A 22106-nucleotide genomic window follows, 5' to 3' on the forward strand; every position below is an offset into this window, starting at 1 on the left:
TGCTTCCTCTGCCAATCAAGTTTGACACCTGGTTAATCACTGGTCATGTGGCCATTCTTTTACAATGAAGAGGGGCAGGAACAGAGTGATCTGCCTTTTAGCAAACTGCATGGAACCTCTTTTCTCCAAGAGTCCCCATGTCTCTGTCCGCACAGCTAGAAGGAACTTTATCTAGGGCATTTCAAAGGGTGACTGGACTATAAAAGTGAGGGGCAAAACCATCCCAATTCATGGTTCATTCACCTAAGAAGACAAAGGAACCAGCCCTTTGACTTCAGGGGGGGAGCCTGAGCTGAGAATCTGGTCAGCCATACTGCTGGGAACCTGTGGTAAGGATTTTGCCTTGAACCAAGTCTAGCTTGTTAAAATGCTCCCTAGAAGTGAAAACCTTATCTTTATTTTTCTTGTAGCCATTTCTGACTTTAGAGACAAGTGTATTTAATGACAGAGATTTTAAGGGGGTACAAGTACAGAGATATTAATCCAGTGTTGGGTTTAAGCTATACTGTTTGGTAACTCCAGTTAAAGTAGCAAACAGTTGAATATTTTTCCGTTTACAGGGGCAACAGACCTCTAATATCTGAACAGGCCAGACATATGCTTTTGAAAAAATTCAGGCCTGGGAGGGTGTTGGGGTCACTCTGCCAGTGGTAACCAAGGCTGGTGGAAGCTGGAGTGTGACTGGTGGGTTGCTGACAGGCTGCTGGGGTCAGTGGCTGGACTAGGGCTGTAGCTATACAGAGACACTCAGGGGATGACCTGCAGACTGTTTGTGAGCAGCCCAGGTTGGGAGCTACAACAGCACAGCATTGTGAGGCACCCAGGGTTGTGGGGCACGTGGTGAGACAATCCCTTACTGGTCTGGATTGCACTCCCAAATGTGGCAGTGGCAAATGCCTGAGAAATTCACAAACAGAGGCACCTTTTGGGGGACAAAACCTGTAATAAAAGTGAGGTGGGGAGGGGAGAACAACTTAATGGATAATCCTGAGACTGACCTAGGGCTGTTGCAGTGGGGGTAGTGATCAGCAATCTGCTAGCTGCAGCCAGCCTCAGGTACAGCCAAGGCCCGGGTGCAGCTTGGGTTCAAATCTCACCGTCGGCCCAGGCAAGGATACTATACTCATTCTGATGCCTGCATTTGCACTCTGTCCCTCCAGTAGTGGGACTTTGTTAGTCATTGCTGCTGCTGGGAAGAATTACTCTTGTCCCTGACCTGGATGCCCAGTTTCCCGCTGTAGATGGTGGAGAAAATGTGGATGCGGGAGCCATTCCTGGCACTCTGACGGAATGATACACGTTGTCCATTGTTAGGGGCTTATTCCTTCACCCGCTTACTTCTCTGGTCCTTCTCACTTGAGCAGAGAACAACAGTACCCGAAGTCCAAACATGCAAACAATTTGATGTTTAGTGGGGTGAACTTCCAGCAAGCATGATTCCAGTTTCCTTCCTTAGTGTCCCCCTTCCCAGCTCTGACGCCACAGAGCCTTACCTGTGTCCCTGTTCCCATTTCCCCCCCCCTTAGCAAAACATGATTCCAATTTCCCCATCCCCATCCCCTGTTCCCATTCCCCCCCTTACTTTCTGATTGACTGCTGACTATATAGTAAAACTTGAGTTCTGCTTAGCTATACCTTAACCTATCATTTTACTGAAATTTAATTAACCAATTCTAACATTGTAACATGATTATTTAACCAATTATATCCCACCCCCTTAATTAGTTTACACGCAGCAAAATTAATGATACAGCAGACAGAAACAATCACAGAACCAAACAGAGACCATGCAAATAAACAATAGCAAAGTGGGAACTATAATGACAAAACAATACAGAAGTGAGGATTTCACAACTACATCTATAAAGACATAAGGGTTTCCCAGCTGTGTCTATTGATAAGTGAGTTCTTACTGAACAGAAAACTATCAAACTAAACCTCCTTTTACATCCTCTAGGCTCTTCCCTTTCTCTGAAGGTGATAGATCAGATCACCTTTCTAACAGCCTCAGATTGCCTTATTTCAATGTGACTAGTTTGGAATGTGAGGATGTGACCAGTCGCTTCCCAGCTTATAGCTGCCTTTGCTGCTTAGCCAAAGATCTTAGCCTAAGCACAGGGCCTCAGACTGTCACAGTGAGAAAAGGTCTTATTCAGTCAGATAGTGATTTTGATTCTCTCATTTATACCTCTATAACTAGCTAAGTGATAAGTATAGACCTAAATTCTTAGAGTATAGGCCTTTACAGGCAGGCCTGAATATCTATATCCTAACATCCATCTGTAGCTTGCACCCTAAGCAGCCTTTCTGGCTAAGATAGTAAATGTCACGCTGGGCAGACCACGTCTGGATAAGACCTCAGAACTCCGCACCTGCCGCAGCCTGAGGAATCTACCCATCGCTGGTGGCTGTGCGTACAAAGGCTGGACTCTAAGAGTTTCAGAGAGCCATACGTCGCACTGTAGACTCATGGCCCTGTGGGTATGAAACTAAAAGTTTTGTAAATAGAAAAAAGAAAAGGAGTACTTGTGGCACCTTAGAGACTAACCAGTTTATTTGAGCATGAGCTTTCGTGAGCTACAGCTCACTTCATCGGATGCATAGCATATCGTGGAAACTGCAGAAGACATTATATACACACAGAGACCATGAAACAAAACTTCCTCCCACCCCACTCTCCTGCTGGTAACAGCTTATCTAAAGTGATCAACAAGTAGGGCCATTTCCAGCACAAATCCAGGTTTTCTCACCCTTCCCCCCCCCCCCCCACACACACATACAAACTCACTCTCCTGCTGGTAATAGCCCATCCCTCTTTGAAACCTCTCTTTATAATGCGCATGATAATCAAGGTGGGTCATTTCCAGCACTAATCCAGGTTTTCTCACCCCCCCCCCACACACACCCCCCTCCAAAAACCACACACACAAACTCACTCTCCTGCTGGCAATAGCTCATCTTACAATGTGCACAGCAATAATCCAAGTTTAACCAGAACGTCTTGGGGGGGGTTTGTAGGAAAAAAAACAAGGGGAGATAGGCTACCTTGCATAATGACTTAGCCACTCCCAGTCTCTATTCAAGCCCAAATTAATAGTATCCAATTTGCAAATGAATTCCAATTCAGCAGTTTCTCGCTGGAGTCTGGATTTGAAGTTTTTTTGCTTTAAGATAGCGACCCTCATGTCTGTGATTGCGTGACCAGAGAGATTGAAGTGTTCTCCGACTGGTTTATGAATGTTATAATTCTTAACATCTGATTTGTGTCCATTTATTCTTTTACGTAGAGACTGTCCAGTTTGACTAATGTACATGGCAGAGGGGCATTGCTGGCACATGATGGCATATATCACATTGGTGGATGTGCAGGTGAACGAGCCTCTGATAGTGTGGCTGATGTTGTTAGGCCCTGTGATGGTGTCCCCTGAATAGATATGTGGGCACTGTAGTGGTCACGGCTAACCTGGTGGCTGAACTTTGTGACTTTGTCCTTACCCATAACTATTTTACATTTGGGGACAATGTATACCTTCAGATCAGCGGCACTGCTATGGGTACCCGCATGGCCCCACAGTATGCCAACATTTTTATGGCTGATTTAGAACAACGCTTCCTCAGCTCTCGTCCCCTAATGCCCCTACTTTACTTGCGCTATATTGATGACATCTTCATCATCTGGACCCATGGAAAAGAAGCCCTTGAGGAATTCCACCATGATTTCAACAATTTCCATCCCACCATCAACCTCAGCCTGGTCCAGTCCACACAAGAGATCCACTTCCTGGACACTACAGTGCTAATAAACGATGGTCACATCAACACCACCCTATACCGGAAACCTACTGACCGCTATTCCTACCTACATGCCTCCAGCTTTCACCCTGACCACACCACACGATCCATCGTCTACAGCCAAGCTCTGCGATACAACCGCATTTGCTCCAACCCCTCAGACAGAGACAAACACCTACAAGATCTCTATCAAGCATTCTTACAACTACAATACCCACCTGCGGAAGTGAAGAAACAGATTGATAGAGCCAGAAGAGTTCCCAGAAGTCACCTACTACAGGACAGGCCTAACAAAGAAAATAACAGAACGCCACTAGCCGTCACCTTCAGCCCCCAACTAAAACCCCTCCAACGCATTATTAAGGATCTACAGCCTATCCTGAAGGATGACCCAACACTCTCACAAATCTTGGGAGAAAGGCCAGTCCTTGCCTACAGACAGCCCCCCAACCTGAAGCGAATACTCACCAACAACCACATACCACACAACAGAACCACTAACCCAGGAACCTATCCTTGCAACAAAGCCCGTTGCCAACTGTGCCCACATATCTATTCAGGGGACACCATCACAGGGCCTAACAACATCAGCCACACTATCAGAGGCTCGTTCACCTGCACATCCACCAATGTGATATATGCCATCATGTGTCAGCAATGCCCCTCTGCCATGTACATTGGTCAAACTGGACAGTCTCTACGTAAAAGAATAAATGGACACAAATCAGATGTTAAGAATTATAACATTCATAAACCAGTCGGAGAACACTTCAATCTCTCTGGTCACGCAATCACAGACATGAGGGTCGCTATCTTAAAGCAAAAAAACTTCAAATCCAGACTCCAGCGAGAAACTGCTGAATTGGAATTCATTTGCAAATTGGATACTATTAATTTGGGCTTGAATAGAGACTGGGAGTGGCTAAGTCATTATGCAAGGTAGCCTATCTCCCCTTGTTTTTTTTCCTACAAACCCCCCCCAAGACGTTCTGGTTAAACTTGGATTATTGCTGTGCACATTGTAAGATGAGCTATTGCCAGCAGGAGAGTGAGTTTGTGTGTGTGGTTTTTGGAGGGGGGTGTGTGTGTGGGGGGGGTGAGAAAACCTGGATTAGTGCTGGAAATGACCCACCTTGATTATCATGCGCATTATAAAGAGAGGTTTCAAAGAGGGATGGGCTATTACCAGCAGGAGAGTGAGTTTGTATGTGTGTGTGTGGGGGGGGGGAAGGGTGAGAAAACCTGGATTTGTGCTGGAAATGGCCCTACTTGTTGATCACTTTAGATAAGCTGTTACCAGCAAGAGAGTGGGGTGGGAGGAAGTTTTGTTTCATGGTCTCTGTGTGTATATAATGTCTTCTGCAGTTTCCACGATATGCTATGCATCCGATGAAGTGAGCTGTAGCTCACGAAAGCTCATGCTCAAATAAACTGGTTAGTCTCTAAGGTGCCACAAGTACTCCTTTTCTTTTTTCTATTTACGAATACAGACTAACACGGCTGTTACTCTAAAAGTTTTGTAGCCTTCATTCCCAGGGACACCTTACTTCTAGTCTGAGTTTGTCTAGCTTCAGCTTCCAGCCACTGGATCTTATTAGACCTTTGTCTGCTACATTAAAGAGCCCTGTGTTAGGAGAGTTCTGTTCCCCATTTAAAGGCAAGTGTAACCCACGCAGCTCCTGGTGAGGTGTTCTGTCCTAGCTAGTGGCACTGAGACCACTTAGAGAAATTAGTAAGTTTGCTCTACAATTGGCTTCCAGTCTTAGCAGAGAGCCACACTACAGAGACTGAACTCCACTCACACAGCCCAGAGGTTGTCCCTGGGGTCACATCCGCAGGGCAGAAGGGGGCAGCTCGCGCTGCTGCTGCTCTGTGAGTAAACTGTCAAGTTCAGTCTCCAAGGCCAGTCCTTTTTCAACAGCACTAAATTCACGCACAGATCCCAGGGGAATAGACGTAGCATCAGCAGCACGAGAGTCTGAATATCACGTGGCACTGGCAAGAGCCTGTCAATGCCACGCAATTGCTCTGAAAACAAAATGCATTTTTTCTTTACGTAGGGGGAAGTTATTCTCCGTCTTGAAATGTCCAAAGGGCCTAATTCCCCACTGCTCCCAAGCAAGGACATTTGGCTGTGCAGCTGTTTTATTGCGCTGATTAATGATGTACAGCGGGGAAAGCTGCTGCCCTAGCAGTGTCACTAATCACAGGGTGACCTGCAAGGAGCCATAGACCTGTCATCCTCTGGCCAATAATTACCGGTCCAGGGAGATGCCTGAGTGGTTTGAAGGGGATCTTCTTCTATGAACTACAGAAGTAACAGTAGCTGGTTGGCGGCTCCTTTCCTCTGAAGTCCTCTCTGGGCTATGAGCAGTGACAGGGAAGGGGAGCATGGCGGGCGTGGGGAGCCTACTTGAGATGACACAGTTGACTGAGACGAGCCATCCATTCTGTGTACTTGGAGCCCAATCCTGCAAGGTGCTGGGTGCCCACATGTCCCATTCAAGGACATGGACTTCAGTGAAAGTGTGGCTTTCCCCAGGTTCATTGCTGTGATGGTAAGGAGCCTTGGAGAGGATTTGGATGTGCTCGGAGCCTTTGCTCCTAGGTGCATAGGGCTTGCCAGACTGGGTCAGAGCCGAGGAACCCCTAAACTAGTATCTGGTCTCTGACAGTGGCCAGCACCAACTGCCGATCTGGTGGTCGTTACTCAAGCAAACCTCCCATAGCTCTCAGTGGCAGGGACTGTCTTTGTGTTAAGTTTCTATGGCGCCTAGTCTCATGGGGCCCTGATCCCTGTTTGGACCTTCAGGTACAACCACAACAGAAGTAACCAGATGTTTTGATATACTGAGGAATATGAATGTAGAAGGTGAACATACAGAAAAGTGCCCTCTGGGAGACTTAGAGGACACAGCTATTATACCCATAATACCTTCCATGCTCTTTGTATCACATAGTCATAGACCTCTGAGCTGGAAAAGACCCGTAAGTTTCCCCTTCACCCCTGCAGTCTTGTTCCCTAGGGCAGTGGCTCTCAACCAGGGGCCCCCTGGGGGGCCGTGAGCTGGTTTCAGGGGGTCCTCCAAGCATGGTCAGCATTAGATGCTCTGGGGCCCAGGGTAGAAAGCCGAAGCCACACTGCATGGGGCTGAAGGCTGGGGCTCTGACCCCCGCCACCCGGGGCTGCAGCCGAAGCTTAAGCAATGTGGCTTTGCAGAGGCCCCTATGGTGTGGGGCCCTGGGCAATTGCCCTGCTTGCTACCCCCTAATGCCGGCCTTGGCTTTTATATGCAGAAACCCAGTTGTGACGCAGGTGAGCCGGGGAGTTTTTATAGCATGTTGGGGGAGGCCTCAGAAAGAAAGAGGTTGAGAGCCCCTGCCCTAGGGTATATTTTTCTAGTGCTTGATCCAGTCTGATTTTCAAAGCCCCATGTGACTGAGGCCTCTGCCTCTTTCCGTGGGAGACTCTTGAGAGACAGCAGCATGGTCTAGCACAAAGAGGGACTCAGGGGATCTGGGTTCTACTCCTGAATCTGCCAGCAGCCTGCGGTGTGACTTTGGGAGAGTCACTTCTCATCTCTTTCCCCTCCTGGCTCTTGAGTGTCTTGTCTGTTTAGACTCCAACTTCAAGGCAGGAACAGACTCTTGTGTACGTACAGCGCTGAGCACACTGGGGCCTTGATCTTGGCTGGAGCCTCTAGGAGCTGCTGCAGGATAAATAATAATCTCACCGTCTTAAATAAGACGCTCTCTGAAACAAAGAGCTCTATATTTTCACTGTGTGGGAGGAAAGGGACACGCTCCCTATTAATGTTGCCATGGTTCTCATGCTGCCTAGGACCACAGGGCTTCATCTGCAGCCAGGCCTGTACTTTGGAGACCTGGCAATGCAGCACGCACAGCGTGGAGCTGTTTGCATGGTAACGGGAGCCCAACAGGGCAAGTGGCTGCCACAGCGAGCTGCTGCCTGTTCCCCGGCCTGAGGCAAGCAGTCGCTCGGACGAATTTGTTTCATGCACATAAGTGCTCTCATTCTGCAGCTGGTGAAGGCAGGGATTGTGTGAGTGGGGGAGTGAAGGACGAGGGAATGGCTGAATGGGGACATTGTTTCACCCCTAATCGCCTTGTGGGATCCTTACAGACCGACGACAACCTAAGAACTTTTTTTGCCTCATTTTCACTCTCTAGGTCACGTCCGTCCTGGTACGAGGCCCGTTTCCTTCCTTGATCCCTGGGATGTTTATGTGATAGAGATGGGCCTGAATCAACCCACCTGCTCTCCCTGGAACTGAACTCCGTGATACTTTGGCTCTGAATCTGACTCTTGTAGCTTGAGTTTATCTCAAATTCATTTACTGCAAAAGCATAGAGAGAAGTGGAGGACTTGGGGGGGGGGGGGTGTAAGGGCAGCTTCCAGGCCTTAAATAGTTTGGGAGCCCAACAGAGAGTTCCCAAATTTATTTAAAGGGATAATACCCAATTTCTATATACTAAATGTCAAATATACCCCACAGGTATTTTAATACCAAGCTGTGATCATGATGAACTCCAGTTCCAAGCAGGCATCACTCCACGTTGGATCTAGATAAGGCATACCAGGCAGCATGCTATATATTCCATGGGTAGTGGCTGATTATCCAATGGGCTCATGGGGCCCATGCCCAGGGGCCCAGGCCAACTGGGGGGCCCCCAGAAAAATGGGCGCCCCAGCAGAAATCTGCCGTGGGACGGCGGAATCCCGGTGCTCTGGCAGCAGCCACGGGGCAGGCAGGGGAAGTCCCAGCGCCCAGACCCCAGCTGCAGCTCCAGGACTGGAGGAGCTCTCACTCCCTGCCGCAGCCCCGAGGCTGTGGATGGGGGACAGAGCTTCTCCAGTCTTGAGGCCGCAGTATGGGGGGCAGAAAGGAGCAAACCGGGGGCAGGGCTGCAGTGGGGGGTGCAAAATGGGGTGGGACTGTGGGCAAAATGGGGGCAGGGCCGCAGGGGAAAGGGGTGGAATAGGGGCAGGGCTGCAGGGGAAGGGGCAGAATGGGGTGGGACCGTGGGTGGAACAGTGGCAGGGCTGTGGGGGAAGGGGCAGAACAGGGTGGGGCTGTAGGCAGGGCTGCCGGTGGAACGGGGGTGGGACCACAGGTGGAGGGGGGTGGAGGGACACGTAGACCCCGCTGGCGCACTTTAACATAGTGCTGTTTGAAACACGTAACATGTTAGTGCACTTTAGATATTACACCCCTGTGAAGTGCATTAACACACTGTGCAGACAAGCCCTGAACTCACATTGAGCTAACATGAGGTAAGAATACACCCGTTTTCTAGTGAAGACACACCCTGAGACTTAGAACTCGGATACTGTCAAGTTTTCATATATAGATCTAGACTTTGCACCACAGATGTATCCTCTACCAAGTGGGGAGCTGCTGTGTGTGTGTGTGTGTGTGTGTGTGTGTGTGTGTAAAAGATCTAGCACAATGTGGCCCAACCTGGTTAAACTATTGTGAATTTCTATGTAAATGTTATGTGTCACACCTGGGGTCCTGAGAAGCTGCCAATACAGCCCAGCATAGGCCTCCTGGGTTGGGATCAGATCTTCAGAGGTAAATACTCGCTCAGAGGACGTCGCTTTGCCCCAGATGCTGGAACTGCAACTAAAAGACAGAAAGTCCCTGTATTTTAAGGTGCATGGTACATGTTAGTGATGGGCAGCAAGAGGCTGAAGTGTTTTTGACTGCTCTCTGTATCAAGGAAGATGGCTTTCTACCTCCCTCCCCGACAATCAAAAAGAAACCCCATCCTTAGGGTACAGCACTTCTTGAGTGGTAAGTTCTAGTGCCCCCAAGTGGTGATTGAGGCATCCATACAATATAATCATTTTAGACCAGGTGTCGGCAACCTTTCAGAAGTTGTGTGCCGAATCTTCATTTATTCACTCTAATTTAAGGTTTCGCAGGACAGTAATACATTTTAACGTTTTTAGAAGGTCTCTTTCTATAAGTCTATAATATATAACTAAACTATTGTTGTATGTAAAGTAAATAAGGTTTTCAAAATGTTTAAGAAGCTTCATTTAAAATTAAATTAAAAAGCAGATCTTATCAGGTTAGTGTGATCCTTGCCCTTGCTTTTCCTTGCTGACTTTTCCAATGTACAGCACGTATTTGGATACTTTAAGCTGCACACAGGCTTCTGAGTTATCAGTTAACCAGCTCCGAGAGGGACAGATTTCATGTGTGAAAATACCTGTTAACACAGGTATGTGGATCCAAATTGCAGGGACGTCCAGCAGGTCAGAATAAAGGCCCCAGGATCTCTCTCAGTAGCTTCAAGTGCACTCCGCCGATCTCCAAACTTTGATGCCCACAATTCTGAGCTTTTTAACTGAATGAGCTGCATTTTGAAATCTTCAACACCCATCCACTGAAATACAGACAAATCCAAGTCGCTTTCTTTGAACTTTTCGAGTTTAATTAGAAAAGAAAGCATTGGGCCAAATCGCTGGAAATCTTGAAAGCTGTCAGAAACTTCTGATTCCAGTTCTTGCACGTACATTCTAATCTCAACGTCAAATGCAGTGCGCTGTTCCACGTGGCGTGATAGTGATGTAAGCAGCAAATCAGGACTTTAAAAATATCCCAGTATAGTGATGCTGGAACAATTTTTAAGGTGGGGATGTTGAGCTGTGCCCCCTCTTGCCCCTGTCTGCACCCCTCACTGCCCCAGGCTGGGGCCCGTGGGCCGCAGCTGGGGCCGGCAGCAGAGCCCCAGGCCGGCGGCCAGGACCCCAGGCCGGCAGCAGAGCCCCCCGGACCGGTGGCCGGGACCTGGGGCTGGCAGGGGGCCGGCAGACGGAACCCCAGGCCGGCAGTGGAGGCTTTGGGACCGGTGGCCAGGACCAGGGCAGTGTGAGTGACACTGAAAATCCACTCACGTGCCACCTGGTTTAGACAAATGAGGTATTTTCCTCCATAGGTTTCTTTCTCATTTAATTGCTTTGACAATGTCTGTCTTAGTCACATGTTGGAAGATGGTGTCAGGTTTTAGGGTCTGTGTGTGGGGGGGTTTTTTTTTTTTTTTTCTTGGATTTGGGACAGGTGCTGTTTCTCTCCATCCCTTTTTCCCCATGTGGGCTGAGATGCTTCTGTTGTTCATAGACTCCGATTTTAAGGCCAAGAGGGAACAGTAGATCATCTAGTCCAAGGTGGCCAAACCGCAGCTCATGAGCTGCATGCGGCTCTTTTACAGTTAAAGTGTAGCTTGTGGGAATACCCCTCCCACCCCACCACCACCATTCTCTGCCTACTAGACTGGCGGGGGGGGGGGGGGGAGGGGAGGGGAGCTCAGGGCTTCTGCCCTGCGGTGCGGTGATGGGGCTAGGAGCTTCAACCCCATGGGATGCTCCTGCTCGGGTCCTGGGCTTCAGCAGGAGTGGGACTGAAGCCCCGAGCCCAGACAGGAGCCTCCTGTGGGTCTGAAGCCCCAAGACCCCCCCTCCAGGGCTGAAGCCCCGAGCCCCAGATCTTGAACTTCTGAAGATTGTCGTATGAGGCTCAGAGAGCCAATAAGTTTGGCCACCCCAGTCTAGTCTGACCTCCTGTTTATCACAGGCCATTAAAACTTGCCTTGGCTACAGTAGGGTTTTAACTTTAGTTAGCACATATTAAAAACACATTTTCCCCAGTGAAGACAGGATCTTAAAGGAAGCCTTAGTTGCCAAGGGTGAGTGGGAGGATGAGTGCTCAGCACTGTCTGAAAATCAATCCTCTTTAAGGTGTCTCAAGTAGGGCACCCAAAATCAGGAGTCACGTTTGAAAATTTGGGCTTTGGCCTCTATCCCTTGAGCTGAAGAATAAACTCCTGTAGTTAGCAGCTATGGTAGAATTCTAATCCTCTACCTGTGCACAGACTCCTTAGCAGTCACTTGGCTGCCATTCTGCTCGATGGCAGCGTTGTGAGGGTTAAATAGCTCTTTTCATTCTGGTCCATGTTTTTGCTGCCGGAGAACAGCACAGAGCTGCACAGGCCTGTCAGACGCTAAGGAGTGAGCAGTGGGGCATTCCCCTGCGGAATTCTGAGTGACAGATGAGAGTTGAGAGAGGTCGTTCATACCCAGGGACTCCGGCCTCTGAGGGAAGGCAAACCTCAGCCATGTGAGCATCAGATGAAATGTGCTTTGCTTGCAGCAGATGAATGAGGCTGGTTCCAGGTTTATTCTAAATAAATTAAGGTAAGGGGCTGGCTGGTTCAGGGGAAGATGGATAGCAAGTCAGGCCTTTCACTCCAAACAGGTCATTAGAACATAAGAACGGCCATACTGGATCAGACCAAAGGTCCATCTAGCCCAGTATCCTGTCTTCCAATAGTGGCCAATGCCAGGTGCTTCAGAGGGAATGAACAGAACAGGTAATCATCAAGTGATCCATCCCCTGTCGCCCACTCCCAGCTTCTGGCAAACAGACGATAAGGACACCCTCCCTGCCCATCCTGGATTATAGCCATTGATGGACCGATCCTTCATGAACTTATCTAGTTCTTTTTTGAACTCTGTTATAGTCTTGGCCTTCACCACATCCTCTGGCAAGGAGTTCCACAGGTTGACTGCATAGTGTGAAAAAATACTTCCTTTTGTTTGTTTTAAACCTGCTGCCTATTAATTTCATCTGGTGTCCCCTACATTTGGGGTCATTTGGTCCACTACTGTGACCTCAGTCCCATTCCCAATAGCCAGGTGTCCACGTCACTAAAACTGCCATTGTTATTGGTCTTAACGGGCATTCTAGACAGCGTTCTTAGCAGAGAGGCTAAGGACTGGCTGGCCATAGAGAGTGAACGCCCTTCCCACCTCTAAAGATGTTCCTGGCATGAAAGGCTTGGTGTGTTTTGCTGGTTTGAAGAAATGCACATGCATGCTGTCAGGCTCAACCAATCTCTGTGTTAGGGACAGGGGCTGTTCCTTGAGCAGGGCAGGCAGGGGATCCTCTCCAGGGTCTAAAGTAAGAGTTAGCTGATGGAAGTCAGTCCAGGGGCAGGCTCTTGTGAAGGAAGGCGACATGCAGCCCCTGCTAACAGAGGGCATAAGGCCAAGTCAGGGACCCCAGTTTGGAGGGATGGCTTATCTTCGATTTTCTTGCTACTTTCCCTTGTAGCTAAAGTGGGCTTTGGCCTTGTATCCCTTGAGTTGATGCAGTTCTTCAGCTCTGGGATCCAGATGACCCTGCCTTTGACTGCTGAGCTGGCTTACGTCATTGGTTGACAGCTCTGACTGAACACTGCTTGTAGGAAATCTCCTAAGCTGATGCAACCCATAAGTGTCAGTGAGACTTATGAAAAGGGCTGTACCAGAGCCAGAGTCTGGAAGTAAATGCATCTACAAATAGTAGACAAGGAGGCTGGCCAGGTAAGGTCTGGTAGCTGGAAGAGTGAATGATGTAGATCTAATAAATGAATTTGGGCTGTACTCCGGCCTGGTGAGCAAGACAAGGGGTTTCAGTGGTCACTCTGCTCCCAGTAATGACACCTGTTCTTCTCCAGAGCATTTTTTCCCAAGCCTGAGGCGATGCTGCCTGAGACTACGATCTTGTGAAATCTCATCAGCCAGGCGAGGCTGGGCCTCTTGTAGTGCCTTGGTGGGAGATCTGCCTGCGGCAAGGTGAGAAACCTTGCAATTCATCCTCTGTAACTCACTGGTGAGTGTGCATCATAGAACTGTAGGACTGGAAGGGACCTCGAGAGGTCATCTAGTCCAGTCCCCTGCACTCATGGCAGGACTAAGTATTATCTAGACCATCCCTGACAGGTGTTTGTCTAACCTGCTCTTAAAAATCTCCAATGATGGAGATTCCACAACCTCCCTGGGCAATTTATTCCAGTGCTTAACCACCCTGACAGTTAGGAAGTTTTTCCTAATGTCCAACCCTTGCGGCAAATGAAGCCCATTGATTCTTGTCCTATCCTCAGAGGTTAAGAAGAAAATTTTCTCTTCCTCCTCCTTGTAACAACCTTTTACGTACTTGTGCCTGATCCATTGGAGATCTGAGTCTGTTACAGCCCCAGCCAGGAATGGGCCCCTCGCTATTTTGCCAGTCAGGGTGTAAAATCTTTTTGGTGCCCCTAGCCCCAGTGGCCTGGGGGCGGGTTGGAACGAAAGCTCTGTGGCCCAGCAGTTCCCACCCCCACCGCCCCCAGCCCCAAAGCTGGTGCCCAGGGCATCTGACCTGCTCACCCACCCTTAGAGTGGCTCTGGCCCCAGCTGGGGAGTCTTGGTGCTGTTAGCTCAAGCTGTGGCAGCTCGTGCTTTTAACTCGGGAAGTCCCTGGTATGTCGGCCGGTACGGCCGCTGTTGCAGTACTCCATCATGGACCACTGGGTGTTACCGGTGATGGATGAACATCAAAGGTTCAAATGTTTGCGCCAGGTGAGCATTTTCAGGCAGCTTCTCTGACCCATTTTTAGGTCCCCCTCTTGCCTCCATCCTGACTTTGTGACTCCAAAAGGCCCCTGCCCTCCAGTTCCTCCTCTGGGGAATGTTGGAAGGTTGCAGGGAAGGTGCCGCAAAATTTTTGAGAGTTGTGGGACAAAAAGGTGGATGCACGGGGCCCTTTGCGGATGTCCCTGTATCTTACATTCCTTCACATTTGGGGGAGGGGGGTGGTGGTGATACTCGGAGACCACAGTGATGAGCACGGACAGCGCATATAGCCTCTCCCAAAAAGGCTGGCCATGCAGGAGGGCAAATGCTGCGGATGTGGCCCAGGTCACCTCCCTTTGGAGGCGTACTGGCCTGCTGCCTTTTAGAGCGCTGGAAGCGAAGCTCCCTAGAAGTGTGGGGGCCTGGCCCCTAGCCCCGCTCGGCCTCTTCCCTCTAGGCCCCACCCCTGCTTGGCTTCTTCCCCCGGGGCTCCCCCCACCTGCCTGCCACTCACTCCTCTCTGCTGCAGAGAGGAACGAGTGGCCGGTGGGTGGGGGGAGCCTCGGGGGAACAGGTGGAGAGGAGCAAGAGGTTGTGGGGGCATCTTGGAGAGGACTGAGCGAGTTATGGGTGGCTGGGGTGGGCCTTGGGAGAAGAGGAGGTGGTAGGCGGGGGGCCTTGGGGAAGGAGGTGGAGAGGAGCAGGTGGGGGTTTCGGGGGAAGGGGGTGGAGTGGGGGTGGGAAGGGGTGGGGCCTCAGGGGGCGGGACCACAGTCTGGGCACCGGTGGGCCCCCCCACTTCTAGGGAGCTTCCAGCACTCATGCATAAGCCTCCCCAAACAGAAGATTCACACGCAGCCTACAGTGATGGGCCAAGATTGACAGAACCAGGACCCCCTGAAGTAGACAGACCACTGGATCATGCCTGTACATTCAGCACTTGTCTAACTGGAACCTCTAATTTACAATATGGTATCTGTGATGGGGTGTCCACCCCCACACAGGAAAGTAAGGTGGCCAGGAAGGCCTGTTAATGGCCCGAGCTGCACCTGGAGAAGAAGCCAGGGAGGGCTGGGACCTAATTGCTGACGGCACCCAGCTGAGGTGGAAGGGGCAGGGCCTACAAAGCCAGGCAGCTGGCACTCGACAGGGGCCACAGTCACTCCCTGGGAAGAGGGGGAGGGTTTGGAGCTGGTACCCCCAGAGAAAGGAGGGGAAGCAGCAGTGAGGGCTGGGAGAGTAAAGCCCAAAACTGCTGGGCTGAGAGTCCCAGGAACTAGTGGCCACGGGGGAAGTGGCACCCTCAGGGCAATGCTGGAGAAGATTGCCTGAGACCGTTTGTGCAGAAGGACTTTGGGGGAATACCCCGGCAGGGGGGAACCCTAAGTGACCTAGCCAGAGGGCTGAGTCACAAAGAGGACGCTGCGGTTCCTAGACGAGAGAGGGGCTACGGACCTGAGAGAGACGGTGAGGCGCCGTACGACCACAGTAAGGGGCATTGACCTCAAGAACTAATCCCCAGAGTGACCAGGAGAAGGCACCAGACAAGTGGTGAGTGATGCCCCCCGGGACAGTAACAAACAATGGCATTTTTAAAGCTCTTTGCCAGGCTAACCGTACAGCGCTTCCCAGACCTGTCAGATGCTAAGGTCCAGACAGTCAAATACGTTCGCACAGGGGATGCTGCGTGACAGATAAGATCCCAGAGACCCCTTTGGACCCAGTGTTCCTTAGGGAAGGTGGACTTCAGCCAGGAGAATGGCAGATGAAACATGCCTGTCTTGCAGCATCCAGATGAGGCTGCAGCCCCAATGTCTCCCCACGGCTCCGCCTCTGCGAGGAGGGACCTGTTGAATTTGCTTCAGTCTTCACCATTCAGTGGGCCAGATTTCTGGGGTGCCTATTCCCCCACCATGTCAGCCCTGCAAAGTCTTGGGCAACATAAGGAGAGACACGTCACTGATCACCCTGATTTCTTTTGCACCAGACGGGTCCAGTTGCTAGCAGCACATAGCCCCGGTCCTGGTGGCTGCACGGCTTAGTGGGCTGAATGAAAATGTGTGTGGGGGGGGGAGGTCTCCAACTTCACCCTTCCTGTCTTGTAGGCCAGCAATTAATTCTGCCTCGTCCCTCACCTCTGCTCCTCCTGGGGCTGCTGGAGTTCTTCATCCCCTCTCCCAGGTCTGGGGTGGGGGCTGCAGTGGGGTCCCGTCTCCCCCTGCACAGGCCAGGTGTTGTAGGGGGAGGAGCAGAGGAGCCTTCCTTATTACTCACAGAAGGGGAGGGGGAACAGAGGAGCCCTGAGCTGCTGGGTGTCCCTCACCCACCAATTACTTCTGCTGGGGAGAGCTCTGCCTACTTCCTGCAGCAGCCCTGATCGCCCCTTTAGCCAACACATCCAAAGTGCAGTTCTTCTTTCCATGGGAACTCTGACTGCAATCTCTCTGCCAGCAAGCTCCATGTCTGTTCTGTCCATTGCGTGGGGCATGAGCACGTTGGAAAAGACATTGGCCCTGCAAACACGCTGTGGTCTTGGAATCAGGGGAGCTTCCTTGTTTGTGTGTTGTCATGAGCAAAGAAAGGTCTACAGACTACTGGGCCCTTTCTGCCCAATTTGCCACTGGCAACCCCGTTGTCTTCAAATCAGAGGGTATGCCAGCCTCCACAGCCTGCAACTCTGGCATGTAAAACTATTCCACAGCTGCGCTGGCTCTTCAATGCTAACAGGGGCAAAGACAAAGTGGTTTTTTAGAAAAACCAGTGTATTTCTGAGGGTCTCAGCTGTGACTCAGGAAGCAAGTCTACGGAGTAAGAAAGTGCATCTGACATAGTTACAGTGCTAGTTCAGGGGCCCCAATGAATTTTAATGAGCGGGAAGGAGAGGATGGGGGTCCAGGGGTTAGTGCACTCCTAGGCTATGCCTACACTGCAATAAAAGACCCGCAGTTGACCTGGGTCCGATGACCCAGGCTCCTGGGGCTTAGGCTGCAGGGCTATAAAATTGCCATGTGGACGGCTCAGGCTGGAGACCAGGCTCTAAGACCTCCCAAGGAGGGTGAGTTTCAGAGCCCAGGCTCCAGCCCAAGCCTGAACATCTGCATGGCTATTTTTCACCATGCAGTCTGAGCCTCGTGGGCCTGAGTCAGCTGACCGGGGCTCTGAGGCTCTGTGCTGGGAGTCTTTGCTTGCAGTGTAGACGTACTCTTGGTCTCTCTCTCTCTGGGCCTCAGGTTCCCACTGGGGCATGGGCATAATAGCACTTCCCTACCTCACAGGGGTGTTGTGAGGACAATACATTAGACTATGAAGGGCTCAGATACTGTGGTAATGGGAATGATATAGAACTTGGCTAGAACTCCTGCACTTCGAATGGAACATTATCACCATCTTCAAGGGTGTGTGCAGGCTTTAAACACCAAGGGGAGAGAGGGACTATTTAGGATGGCTCAGAGAGCCACAGCTAGAGTAATGGACTGAAATGAAGAGAAGGATGCATGTTGGGAATAGCTCCCTACCGCTGAGATCTGTGAGTGTCAAATAGTTTCCAAAGACCTCAGAGCTGCATTGATTGAAGCTTTTAAAATTAGACTAGGATCAATTAGAAAATTGCCACTAGGAATCTGTCTTGCCCTGGCAGTGAGATGGACTAGGTGATTTCACAGATCTTTTCTCTCTCTAATTTATACCTTTACTTATTCCTTTAATAAAGGTGTCCTAATAGGGCTCTCTATCCAGAACTGCTATAATTGTTTGACCAGCAATAACACTCTGATGCCAGTAGGTGGTGAGCATCAACTAACTTTCCGGGTGAATGCCGAGTTCTGGCCCTCCCAAAGTGCTGTATCTGCTTGGCTTTTAAGGTGTGTGTGTTGATTTTAATTTTCAGCCTAGTCACTTCATAGTAAAATCTCCTTGCTCCCCAGCAGAGGGGCTTTCTTAGGTACAAGCCCAACCCAAAAGCCCAAATCCCAGCTCTGGGGCTGTTGGAATCCAGTTCCATGCTTTGTGGTTCAACCCCCTCTCGTATGCTCGTTGAAGCTCTCTGGTTATGCCCTGTGAATCATACTCCAGGGCCCTTCCCAGGCTGAGGGTAGTGTGTAGACAGGCAGGATCAGCCTGTGGGACCTCTGGAGAAGGCACAGTCAATATTTGGCTCAGTTCCCCCTCCAGACACTAGTCTGCCTCTCTGCTCCAGTCACTCCGTGTAATGAAGCCTGATGGCACCCAGGTCCCATCACTGCTTCCAGTGCTGACTAGGCAGGAAGCTTTCTGCAGAATGAATGGAGCAGGGAGGACATGGACACGCCAACTGTCGCCAGAAGGACACTGATTCAGCTATGTTGCTGGTTCCTCTCTCTCCCGAGCAGTGGTAGCTGCCCCAGTCACAGTAGCCAAAGTCCCCTGTACAGATGACATTGGGAACTGCAGGTACGATCCCCTGAAAAACCTTAGTCCTCTCTGATCTTAGAGTAGCACCTAGAGACCTCGGTTGGGGGTCAGTGGCGCACTGTGCTGGGTGCTGTACTAGTGACATGAAAAGACAGTCGCTGTACCAGCGAGCTTACAGTTGGTGCATATGATGAAAACGGCTGGTGGAGCCAGCAAACAAGGGGTCAGGGAGGACAAAGTAACAGTGAACCAGTCATGAGTAGTGTAATAAGCAGCACTCCAGCTGCCTAGAGATGGGGCATGGTCTAGAAGACTGAACATGGGACTGGGATCCATGAACAGTTCGATTTTTCTCTCCAGCTTTACCACTGTTTAGCCCTGGGCAAGTCACTTAATATTTTTTGCCTGTATTTCCCCATCTGTAGCATGGCGATGTTCATACCATTACCTGTCTCACTGAGGTGTCGTGAGGACATAATGTTAATATGCCTTGAACACACAAAGTGCTCAGCATTATTAGGTCCACTTGCATGGCAGGGCAAATGCTGTCTCAGCATTTACTTTGGCATGGCTGTTGCCCTTTACTGTGATTGCTGGGTGGCAAACCATTCCAGTTCAGGACTAGATGGTGGGAGGATGCTGCACTCTGGCCACCTCCCAAGATCCCTTGCATCTACTCTATCGTGTGTGTTGCCCAGTGGCCCAGTACTTCCTCGGGCCATAAGACCTGGCAGTTAAGTGACAATTAACGGAAAAATTCAGCTTCATCTTTAAAGTCCAAACAGCAGTGACTTGATCAAACAACTCTCTTGCTACAAGCTGTAAAAGTGCAGGGCTGGATCTGCAACAGAGCCCAGCACAAAGCTCTAAGGTCCAGATTCTCAAAGGTATTTCGGCTCCTAACTTCCATTGATTCAGTAGATGTTAGAACCTTAAAAGGTGTTCAGGCTCCTGGGCTTAAGAGCTTAAAGTTTCTGCTTTTTTCTAATCCTGGGGCTGAATCAGGCCCTCACCTCCTGCAGCATAAGTTAGAGCAGCCTTGTGCCTACTCTAAGTTCTATGTCTGCTGGAATGGTCTTTAGGAGCCTACTCCCCTGGCCCAGGGTCACTGTAACACAGTGGTTTTCAAACTTTTTTTTTCTGATGACCCAGCTGAAGAAAATTGTTGATGCCTGCAACTGTACAGAGCTGGAGATGAGGGGTTTGGGGTACAGGAAGGGGCTCTGGGTTTGTGGGGGGGGCTCAGGGCTGGGGCAGGGGGTTGGGGTGCGGGGTTGGAGCATGGACTTACCTCGGGTGGTTCCTGGTCAGTGGTGCAGCGGGGGTGTTAAGGCAGACTTCCTGCCTGTCCCAGCACCACGGACCATGCTGCGCCCTGGAAGCACCAGGTCCGGCTCCTAGGCGGAGGTACACAAGTGGCTCTGCATGGCTCTTGCCCGCAGGTGCCGCCCCCCCTCCCAGATCCCGTTGGCCGGGAACCGCTCAGTGGGAGTGCGGAGACAGTGCTTGGGGTGGGGACAGCTTGTAGAGCCCTGTGGCCTCCCCGCCTAGGAACTGAACCTGCTGCTGGCTGCTTCTAGGGCGCAGTGCGGTGTCAGAACAGGTAGGGACTAGCTTGCCTTAGCCGGGCAGCACTGCTGACAGGACTTTTAACGGCCCGGTTGGCGGTGCTGACCAGAGTCGCTGTGACCCACTGCCTTACATTCCACAACCCAGTACTGGGTTGTGACCCGCAGTTTGAAAACCACATCTGTAACACATTGCACTCTGGCTCACTTGTTCCATCTCCTCCTGCCCCGAGATGCCTCCTGCCTGCTCCGATGTCCCCTATGCCAGAGGAGGGGAGCAGGTGGGGTAAAGCCAGCTACGCCAGCTTTTCACCAGTTGAGGTGGGGAATCTTCCATTACCTGTTTAAAGCTGCTTTAAGTGCTTTGCTTGTGGTGCTGGAGCAGGGCAAAGGGGACTTAACCAAGGAGAAGATCTGACTTATGGTTAGCTGCTTTCTGTAATGATGGCTGGGGCTCTGGATTTGTTCATCCAGGCGCATGCACCCCTCTCTCCCCCCGGGACAGTTTGGATCCACATTCAGGTCCAAGTTAGCACTTAACAATGGAGCGCTGTGGGTCCCTGTCCTAGTGCACTAATGGATGGTTTATATGCTGAGGTAATGTCTGCTGGCTGGGCCTCGCCTGTACTCGGTCAGATTCCTGTATAATGAAAGGCTCTAACCCTGTGCTTTGCTCTCCAAACCTCAGGGCAGCATGCCTTAGGTGGGTTCGAGCTGGCTGCCTGGTGGGCTAGGCCATCTCCGGGCAAGGAGTTTCGTCTCATGGGGGTAGTGGAGGGCTGATGTGCTCTGGATACAGCTCTCCAGATGCTCCTATCAGAGCAGGCTGAGCCTTCCCCTGGGAGCCGAGGACTCTTTCCCTCCTGCTCTGGTGGGTTCTGCCCTGTTAAAGGTAATGCGGAGCTTGCACAGGAGGAGGGCAGCTGCTGTGTGGCAGCAGCAGTCCATGTTTCTCCTATGAATGCTCTTTAATGATGACAAATAAATAGTCACAGAAAGGAAGGGACGCTAATCTAGATCAAAAAGCAGGCCAGCACACAGGCTATGGACAGTTCCCAGCATGCTGGCACGAACCTGTGTGCTGCCGAAAACAGGAAAGTGTGGGATTTAAATGGCCATTACATCTAGGGAAATGGGGCAAGAATCGTGCTCCATGGGTTCCCCAAACAGTCCTCTCTGCCCGGAGTTAAAGGAGAGCTGCCGGCCCCGAAGGAGTGGGAAGGTCCCTCATGCTCTCCGAGTCAGCCCCTGGAGGGCATGTGCATACACACATGCTACAAGGCAATGCTGCACTCCTGCTTCTTTAATCACATCGCACCAACAGGGCGGGGGGGCTTCCCTAGTAAGTGTGAACAAAGAGCACTAGCCCCCCCCAAAAGGCTCCTCTTCAAATTGACAATGCGCAGATGAAGGGATGAAAGATACTTCAGCAGCCTGAACAAAGGTAGAGGGAGTTCTCTGGGCTGGATACCAGGGGCCTGATTCTTGACTTATTTTATACCCTAGGTTGCACTAACACATTGGCTTGGCTAGCATGGATTAGGTATCCCCTTCTGTGTCCAATCCACAGAGGCTGAATCTGTTACAGCCTCACCTAGATCCTTAGCTCAGGGTGTAGAGACTCACGTTGTTAGCTCCAGAGGTCCTTGGTGTTGGCCAAGATTGCAGGTGTCACACAGTTACTTACACCTGTGCGAAGCAAGCGTAGACTGCTCCCATTTTGACCTGACAGGATTTGGCACCCACTCCACGCAGGCCATGGGTGTCAGACTCAGGTCCTCTAGTCTGCATTGAAGAGGAGGGCAGCTGCAATCTGCTCCCATTTCATGCCAGTGCAGTTCAACCTTCTGGTTCTTGGTAAGATGCTAAATGCGGGTCTCAGTTGGGCTCAGCTTGGGAGCTCCTGAGTTAAAGTAAATGAGTCCATCTGCTGCAAACATATGCAGCCACAC

This window comes from Natator depressus, chromosome 1 (assembly GCF_965152275.1).
Source record: "Natator depressus isolate rNatDep1 chromosome 1, rNatDep2.hap1, whole genome shotgun sequence".
NCBI lineage: Eukaryota > Metazoa > Chordata > Testudines > Cheloniidae > Natator > Natator depressus.